This window comes from Glycine max, chromosome 1 (genome assembly GCF_000004515.6).
Source record: "Glycine max cultivar Williams 82 chromosome 1, Glycine_max_v4.0, whole genome shotgun sequence".
NCBI lineage: Eukaryota > Viridiplantae > Streptophyta > Magnoliopsida > Fabales > Fabaceae > Glycine > Glycine max.
This window is the reverse complement of record NC_016088.4, coordinates 6036616-6044890: the sequence shown is the minus strand read 5'-3', so window position 1 is coordinate 6044890 and position 8275 is coordinate 6036616. Positions and strand designations below refer to the sequence as shown.

General features: G+C 31.4%; 1 pseudogene; it reads right to left on the bottom strand.

Annotated features, from left to right (window-relative positions):
* Positions 1–297: 297 nt before the first annotated feature.
* LOC100782707 (2-hydroxy-palmitic acid dioxygenase mpo1-like) lies at positions 298–7416 on the bottom strand (annotated as a pseudogene).
* Positions 7417–8275: the final 859 nt, after the last annotated feature.

The following is an 8275-nucleotide window of genomic DNA, read 5'->3' as shown; positions in this document are numbered from 1 at the left end:
ATAAAATAATAAATATGATAATAAAATAAAGAACAATTCTTTACTAAAATTGATAACATGATCGATTGGATCTTGGACATACATATTTATTCCCAACAATCTTCTCAACAAGTATACAAGGCATATACTCATACACTAGTATAATCCAAGAATCCTTATATATTGCCGGTAAGGATTATTCTGAAAACCACATATACCAGCACAATACATACATATATGATCATTTGTATCTTTTACTCTTTCTCTGTGGGAGATCATTTAACTTTTCAAAGATACATGAACCTAAGCAGAAGCTAATTAAGATATTAGTTTTTGCTTACTTTCTTGCCACTCATTGATGTTAGCTTCAATTTTTGCTTTCACTGTTGAATTAAATCTTGGATATGGCTCATAACCAAATAAAGTCTGGAGAACTTGCATTAAACAAGTAGCCTTTATAGTTATAGCCAAACATAAATGAATAATACATATTCAAGCAATAAACTAATTAATATTAAGGAAAGGTAGAAAACCATGCAAAAGGGAAAATAGTAATAGGAATTTAAAATATGAAATTTATAGGTGCAATACCCCTATCAATACAAAGAAAGGACCCATTACAAAAGCCTGAATGAGGTTATCCAAAAGAGTAGGAGCTCATTTCTATAAATGTATAATCTTAGGCACATTAATATAATAAGTGTTTAAGTCAAAGATTTAGTTATTATAACAATAGCTAACCTCAAATACTCCATGACCAATGAACTGCCCTGCCCAACATACTAACTGAACAACAAATACAACCTAAACATAATCAAAGAGCAAAAAGTGAGAAATGTTATGTTGATGTTTATCTATGCAGGAAGCAAATATTTTTCCTATTTTGCATGTAACAACATGGCGTTTAGCATGATTGTATCTAGCTAACAAAATTAACTAGCATGGCTATGCTAGGTGTTTACTCCGCCTATATTTCTTCATAGCCGGTCCCAAGCCCGGGTTAAGGAGGAGGGTTGTATTAGACTCTCGTCAGACGACAACTAATGTAAAATCGTTGTTATACCAAACATGGATTATTCAGCTATGCTAAGTGTTGGAGGTAGTTGCCTCCAAGCCATGATTCTACTATATAAGCCGAGGATCAAATTCTTTTTCTTTGTTGCAAGAATGAGGGGAAGGAAGAATCAAATTGCAATAGTAAGAAATGCTAGTAACATACTATTTATTATAACAGAAGAAAAGGGAGCAATCAATGGAATTGCAACCTCAATTGCAATAGTAAGAAATTTCCTAACATCAAGAATGCAAGTAGGGGAAAAGAACAAATAAGAACCCAAATAAGAAATGAAGAATGAAAGTGAGAATAGGAACAAAACATAAATATGGTTGACGAACAAACAAACTACAAAATTATATAACTGAAATACACTGTGTAAAATAGAAAATTTTGTTTACATTTTATATGATATCATCATATAATTACAAGCATAATACATAGAAACAAAAATAAGTTCCTATATTTACGATTACCAAAATATCTAAGCAATACAATTTTACAATAACAACCTAAAGATACAAGGTTCTAAATACTATATATCGTTATTGCAACATTTATAGATTGTGGAACTAGAGTTTATCCTCCACTATACATAGTTTCAAATTGAAAATCCAAAGAACTAAATGTGTCTCATGTACCTGTTAAGTAAAGAACTCATATGTAATCCGATTAAAGTATTTTGTTTTGAGTCTTGATAGGCTTAAAATAAAGTAAATTATAAACTTGAGTCTTTAGTTGAGAGAAATTAAAATGCTTTGAAATCCTTTTTGGTTAACTTAACTATAACTTCAGTTAGATGTGAAATCGAAATGTTTTAAAATGAAAATTTGAGATCATTCATGCCATTAATTACATGTGTGTTTGGATGAGTATTGATAAAACTGATTTTGAATAAAATTAATTTTGATTAAAATTCATTTTGAAGTAATGTGATATATGTTTTAATGTTTTTATTATAAAATCAAGTTAGAAGTAGAATTCAATATAATTTGTTTGATTTAATGCAAAAAAAATACTTAAAATTACTTCAATCTAGAATCAATTTCGAAATCTTCTCCAATATGAAGCCAAACATTGAAAAATTTATCTATGATCAGTTTTGAACTCAGAATCAATTCTAAAAGGATTCATCTTATAAATTGACCTTGGATGTCTGTCATACATGTGATTCAAGCAAGTTGGATGAAGTAGGGGAATGCTTCAAACATAATTTATGACCTTAAAGTGCCTGCTATACTCTCAAAGGAAAATTCTACCAAACAACTGCACGTCGAATGATGCTCAAGTGTAGTGGAGATGAAAATGTTGAGATGAATGAATGGATAACCAATACACAAGAAAAGACAAGATGATATACCAATGTATCTGGGAAAATTAAGAGTAGTATCTATTAAGAAGATACTAGAATCTTACCTAAGGTTGTTTTCTCATGTGAATAGAAGAACGATGTGAGAAAAGTTAATCAATTAGAGGATAACTAATAAAGGTTATACAAGACAAAGTAAAACATAACGAGAAGTCATTAAAAACAAAAGCTTTACCCAAAAAGATTTTATACATTAAAATTTGCCTTTTAATATAATACGACCGCATGACTAACTCCACCTAATCGAATAATGCATATTACTTATTGTATCTAAATTAGGCTTTTGCATTATATTCCTCTTTCATTAAGTTCTAGTTTCTCTGCATAACTTTGAAATTTTTAGTTAAAACAAAAAAAGCATGTATTCTTAGGTAGTGTTGCCATAACTTGCTTTTAGTTTATCTTCTTTATAGCATCTTCAATGCTCCATCCTCTTTTGTTTTTTTTTTTCAATTCACTTTTAATATAAGTCTTATTATATATACAACATTAACTTGACCAAGTAGGCAAGTACATTAAAAAAAAACATTAACTTGACTGACACTAAAAAATATTTTAAAATTAAAATTGATTATTCTTATATAAGAATTGTTGTTACGCCATGACTTTCAACTTAGTTTGTTCCAAGTTCCAACAATGAACTTTGATAAAATCCTGTTCTTGTATTTAAAAATTTGGTAAGAATTATAACTGAAAATGCTCTTAAAAATAAAAATTTAGTTAAACACACTTTTAAAAAAATCAATAGCTTAATTTTTGTGAAAAAAGTTTTTTTAAACAAAAACATTGGATAAAAGAATTTTTAAAAGGAGGTAGGCTTCTCTTCTCTCTCTCCCACTCTCTTTCTCCTCCCCATTTCCTTTTCTCCATGCTCTTTCCATACCCTCTCCCTTTATCTCTCTGATCCCACTCTGGGCTCTCTTCTCTCCCTCTATCTCTTATCTCATTATCTCCCTGCTCTTTCTCATACCATCTGTTTCTATTTTTTATTTTATTTTATGATTTATAATAACTTCAAAAAAAAGGTCAAAACACACACATAGGCTAATACACATTTCCATCCCTATCTCAAACATTGAAGGTTGTTTTAATTTCCATTTCCATGGCCAGAAGTTACTTGCTTTGTGGTCAAGTAAGAGATACAAAAAAGACAAAAGTACATAAAAAACAAGTTTCCTTATCCAATACATGTAATAATATATGAAAAATAAAACATAGCTCCTATAGACTGATAGACACAATGGAATTCATAAAAATAAAACATATGATATACTCAGAGGTGGAGGAAGGGGGGCCTATAGGGGCCATGGTCCCCCAAAGGTTTTTAAACCTTCCTAATATCATATATAAAATTATTTTTTTGCTCTCCCTGTTCTTAATTCTCTTTAATAATTCTTTATTAACATATTTTATCTATAGTGAAAATAAATTTCTTCATTTTTTACTTTCCTTTATTTGATAATTTTATTTAATTTCTTATACACTCTTTTGGCTTTCACAAAATCACAAGTTTTTTCATTGTTGTTGCTAGTTCTTTCTACTTTGTGCTTTGCATTTCTTTTATTATGCTTATAACATTTTTCATCTTGCATTTTTCATCCCTATGATTTTTTATTGTCTAAACATCTAGATATAATTATTGGCTTTTCCATTGCATCCCAAATGTAAGTTATTTTTTGTTAATGATGCATTTATACTTAGTTAACCTAGCTAAGCATTCATCATGTGTAATTCATTTAACCAAATATTTTCTAAGAATTTTTCCTATGTGACTCAAGTATCTATTTTTGAAATATTTCAAATAATATGTTTTGACTATAATGAAATTTTCTTTTCACTTAATTTAAATGAAAATTTTCTACTTTATTCTCCTTTTGTTACCCATCTTTGGACATTTATGTGTTGGCTGCACTTGTTGATTAATATCATCTTTATGCTCAACACAATTAGAAATTTTTTTTTTGTTCATAAGAAAATATTAGTTATATGATAAATTTCTTATAAATGTCATGCATGTAAAATTTTAAATATTTTTTTAAGTCATGATTTTTTTATATTGGCCCCTCTTATATAAAAATCTTGGCTTCGCCCCTGGATATAATACCATGTTCATATAAAACAAAACCCATCAACATGGTTTAATTACTTCCAATCTAGAGAAAACAAAAAAATGTATAATGATAGATAAAAAAACAAACATGTGGCTAAAAAATAATAGAACATATATATCATATACTACTATGTTCATATCAATAAAAACCCAACAACTTGGTTAATCATAAATGAAAAATAAACATGGCTCTCACCATGAATTCACAAAAGTAGAACATATGATGATATACTACCATGTTCGTATCAACAAAACACAACAACATGGTTTACCTTCCAAGCTAGAGACAACCCAAGTTGGCTTGCAACAAAGCTATTACCATCCCAACAAAGAACACAAAGCAAACCTGCCAACTTTCAGATCCAAAGAGACATACAAAACTGAGTAGACCAAAGCAATCAAAACCCAAACTTTCCAGACCAAGATCACATGGTTCCCCCGCAGGGAAAACTCCAAGTTTTGAAGATTGAATATGGGAGGGAAGGGGACAAAGTAGAGAATGAGAAGGGCCGAGAAAAAATTGGCCAAACAAACAACACGTGGATTGCTATGTTAACTTTGTTGTTGTGGTAAGCTCCATAGAAAGCAAAATGCTTTTCAAGATCAAAGGCCCCACTCCTTCCCCCCCAATGCCATCTACAACAAAAGGCTAATACAAGAAAAGAGAAACAAATAAAAGTTTTTATTTAATTTTTTTATAATGAAAACATGAACTTTAATACATAAAAGAAAGCTGTTATTTTGATGGGCGTTACATGAACATGAGGATATAAGGTAGCTAGACATTGGAATAAATTATGAGTGATAAGATGTAAAACCAAAGAACAGGGATTGGGAAAATGATTGGACTATAATACGAAAACTCAATCTTCACTACTAAAAAAAGTACTTTTTATGACGCGCATTTAAATTCAGTTGTCAAAAAATCGTCGTTGTTGTTGGATCAAGTAGCCTCGGAATAATTAAGAAGGGGGGTTGAATTAATTATGAACGTGTCTTGACTAATTAAAAATTTATCCTTCTTAATGTTACTAGATTCAATTAGGCTTTACTATTAAGTTATGAGAAAGTAAAAAAAAAAACAATAACTTAGACAAAAGTAAAGCGGAAATAAAAAAGTGCACAGCGGAAAAATAAAGAGTGTAGGGAAAAAGAAAGCAAACACAAGATTTATACTGGTTCGGCCACAACCCATGTCTACGCCCAATCCTCAAGCAACCACCGGTTCTTGAGATTTCCAATAACCTTGTAAAATCCTTTACAAGCAAAGATCCACAAGGGATGTACCCTCCCTTATTCTCTTTGAACAACCAAGTGGATGTACGCTCCACTTGAACTGATCCATAAGAGATGTCCCTTCTCTTGTTCTCAGTATTACAACCCAAGTAGATGTACGCTCTACTTGTACCACAAAGGATGTATGCTCCAATGTGTTAAGACAAAGAATTCTTAGGCGGTTAGTCCCTTGAATCTTTGTAAGGGGAAACAAAAGATATCTCAGGCGGTTAGTCCTTTGAAATCTTTTGTTCAGAGGGAAGAGGAAGAATCAAAAGAATTCTCATACGGTTAGTCCTTTGAATCTTTTGGCAAGAGGAAGAAGGAATAATCAAAAGAATTCTCAGGTGGTTAGTCCTTTGAATCTTTTGGCAAGAGGGAGAAGAAAGAAAAGATAGCACACTTTTGTTTTTTTGCAGAATTTCCACTTGCAAAAAAACAAAGTTTTGAAACCGAAGTTTAGAAAGCTTTTTGACAAGAGTTTTTGCAAAGAAAGACAATGGGCAATGATAAAAAAGATTTGAAAGAGATATGTGTTTTTTGATGCTTGTAAAATGCATGTCAAGGTCTTGCTTTTATAGACTCTTCATGTATGGTCAAAAAACCATTGGAAGAGTTATGACTTTTGAGAAAATCATGTTAAGAGTTATAACTCTTAACTTTTTCTTCAAAACTATTCACTGGTAATCGATTACCACAATGGTGTAATCGATTACACAATGTATTTTATGAAAAGTTATGACTCTTCACAATTGGATTTGAATTCCAACGTTCAGATTCACTTGTAATCGATTACTAATATAGTGTAATCGATTACACTATTTGAAAATCATTTTGGAATGTTACAAATCATTTGAAAATATTTTGAAAACCAATCTGGTAACTGATAATCAATTATTGCCAACTAGTAATTAATTACTGCTAACTGGTAATCGATTACCAGAGAGTAATCACTCTGGTAACTTAGAAAATTTTGAGAAAATTCTTTTTTTAAACAAAACTGTGCTATTTGGTTTTTGAAAAAATTCTTTTAATACTTATCCTATATGAAGTCTTGACTTGTTGCTTCTTGATTTCTTCTCTTGAATCTTGAATCTTGGATTGGATTCTTGATGCTTGATCTTGAAGCCTTGAATCAATCTTGAATCAATCTCTTGGGCTTTTGGCATCATCAAAATTGATTAGTTCATCATCATGAAGCTTGCTTCTACAGTTGTTTGGGTGGCGGTGGCATTTTCGTAAATATTATCAACATTTCAAAGACAGTTTTGATGAAGCCATCATTGAAACCTCAAAACAACGACAATTTTTTGTAAAACCATCTTAGTTTCTATTCACTCTATTTACAAAATTGTCACCGTTATGACTTTTCCCTACTAGATGACCCTGTCCCTTAGCCTCCCTCACCTCGTGCGTATATCTAATGATGGAAGAGAGAACCCCATGAATTCCTCTCCCCCAATTCGCTTCGCCCCCACTGCATCCTTACTCTGATTCACACTCAAAATGCACCAGAAAAAAACCGACGAAACCACCACCGTCTGTGCCCCTTCCTTGGTCCACGTGGCTATAACCCTCGACGTCAACTACCTCCGTGACGTAATTGTCGTCGTGCACTCCATCCTTCATAACTCTTTTTTTTTTTTTTTTTCTGAAGAACATCTTCTTCCATTTCCTCATCTCTAAAACCAACCTCCAAACCCTAGTTGAATCCACGTGCGAAACTATGAAGCAAGAGTCTGGACTTATGCGTCATCGGTGCACCGGAGTACTTCCATGCGAACTTCATGAAGTAATCAATGAAATCATGTCCATTTTGAATTGTTTTCTTTCCAACTTCCAATGCTTCCTCATCTATACTTCCTTTTTTTTTCCCCATTTTTTTTAGGTTTTCGAATGACAGTAGAGTGTGCTCGTAATGCTTTGTTGGAGAAGGTTGTGGACAATAAAGCATATTCTAGTATTGTTGTTTCATCCCCCTTTGGATAGGAATATTTTAGGGTTGTATCATTGTCTTTGAAACCTTTTAATACATTGTTATAATTATTATTTAATACATTAATTTACTTTAATGTCCAGAGAAATTTAGGCCTGACTTATTGAACATTGCAATGAATACTTTGAGCTTCAAGATTCTCTCACAAGACAAGGAGCATTTTGCAAAATTAGTTGTGGATGTTGTAATGAGACTAAAGGTGAACTGTGCATATCCAACTAAATGCCTATTTTCAATTTTGGTAGATTTAGTTAGTAGTGTCTGTGTTGTTTACCAAGTTTTCACCTTCAGATACCAGTTTTCAATTTTTAAGATGATTTTGTAATAGTGAGTTTGGAATACTTTGTGAAGACTCGGAAATAATTGGTTGAATTTGGTAATTTTTTCTGAATTATGGCAGTTTTTCATTTGGAGAAGTGATTTTTTCCTTTTTTAAATGATCTAAAGTAGGAAGTGCTCTTTAGTTGACTTGTTAACTTGTAATATAGTTAT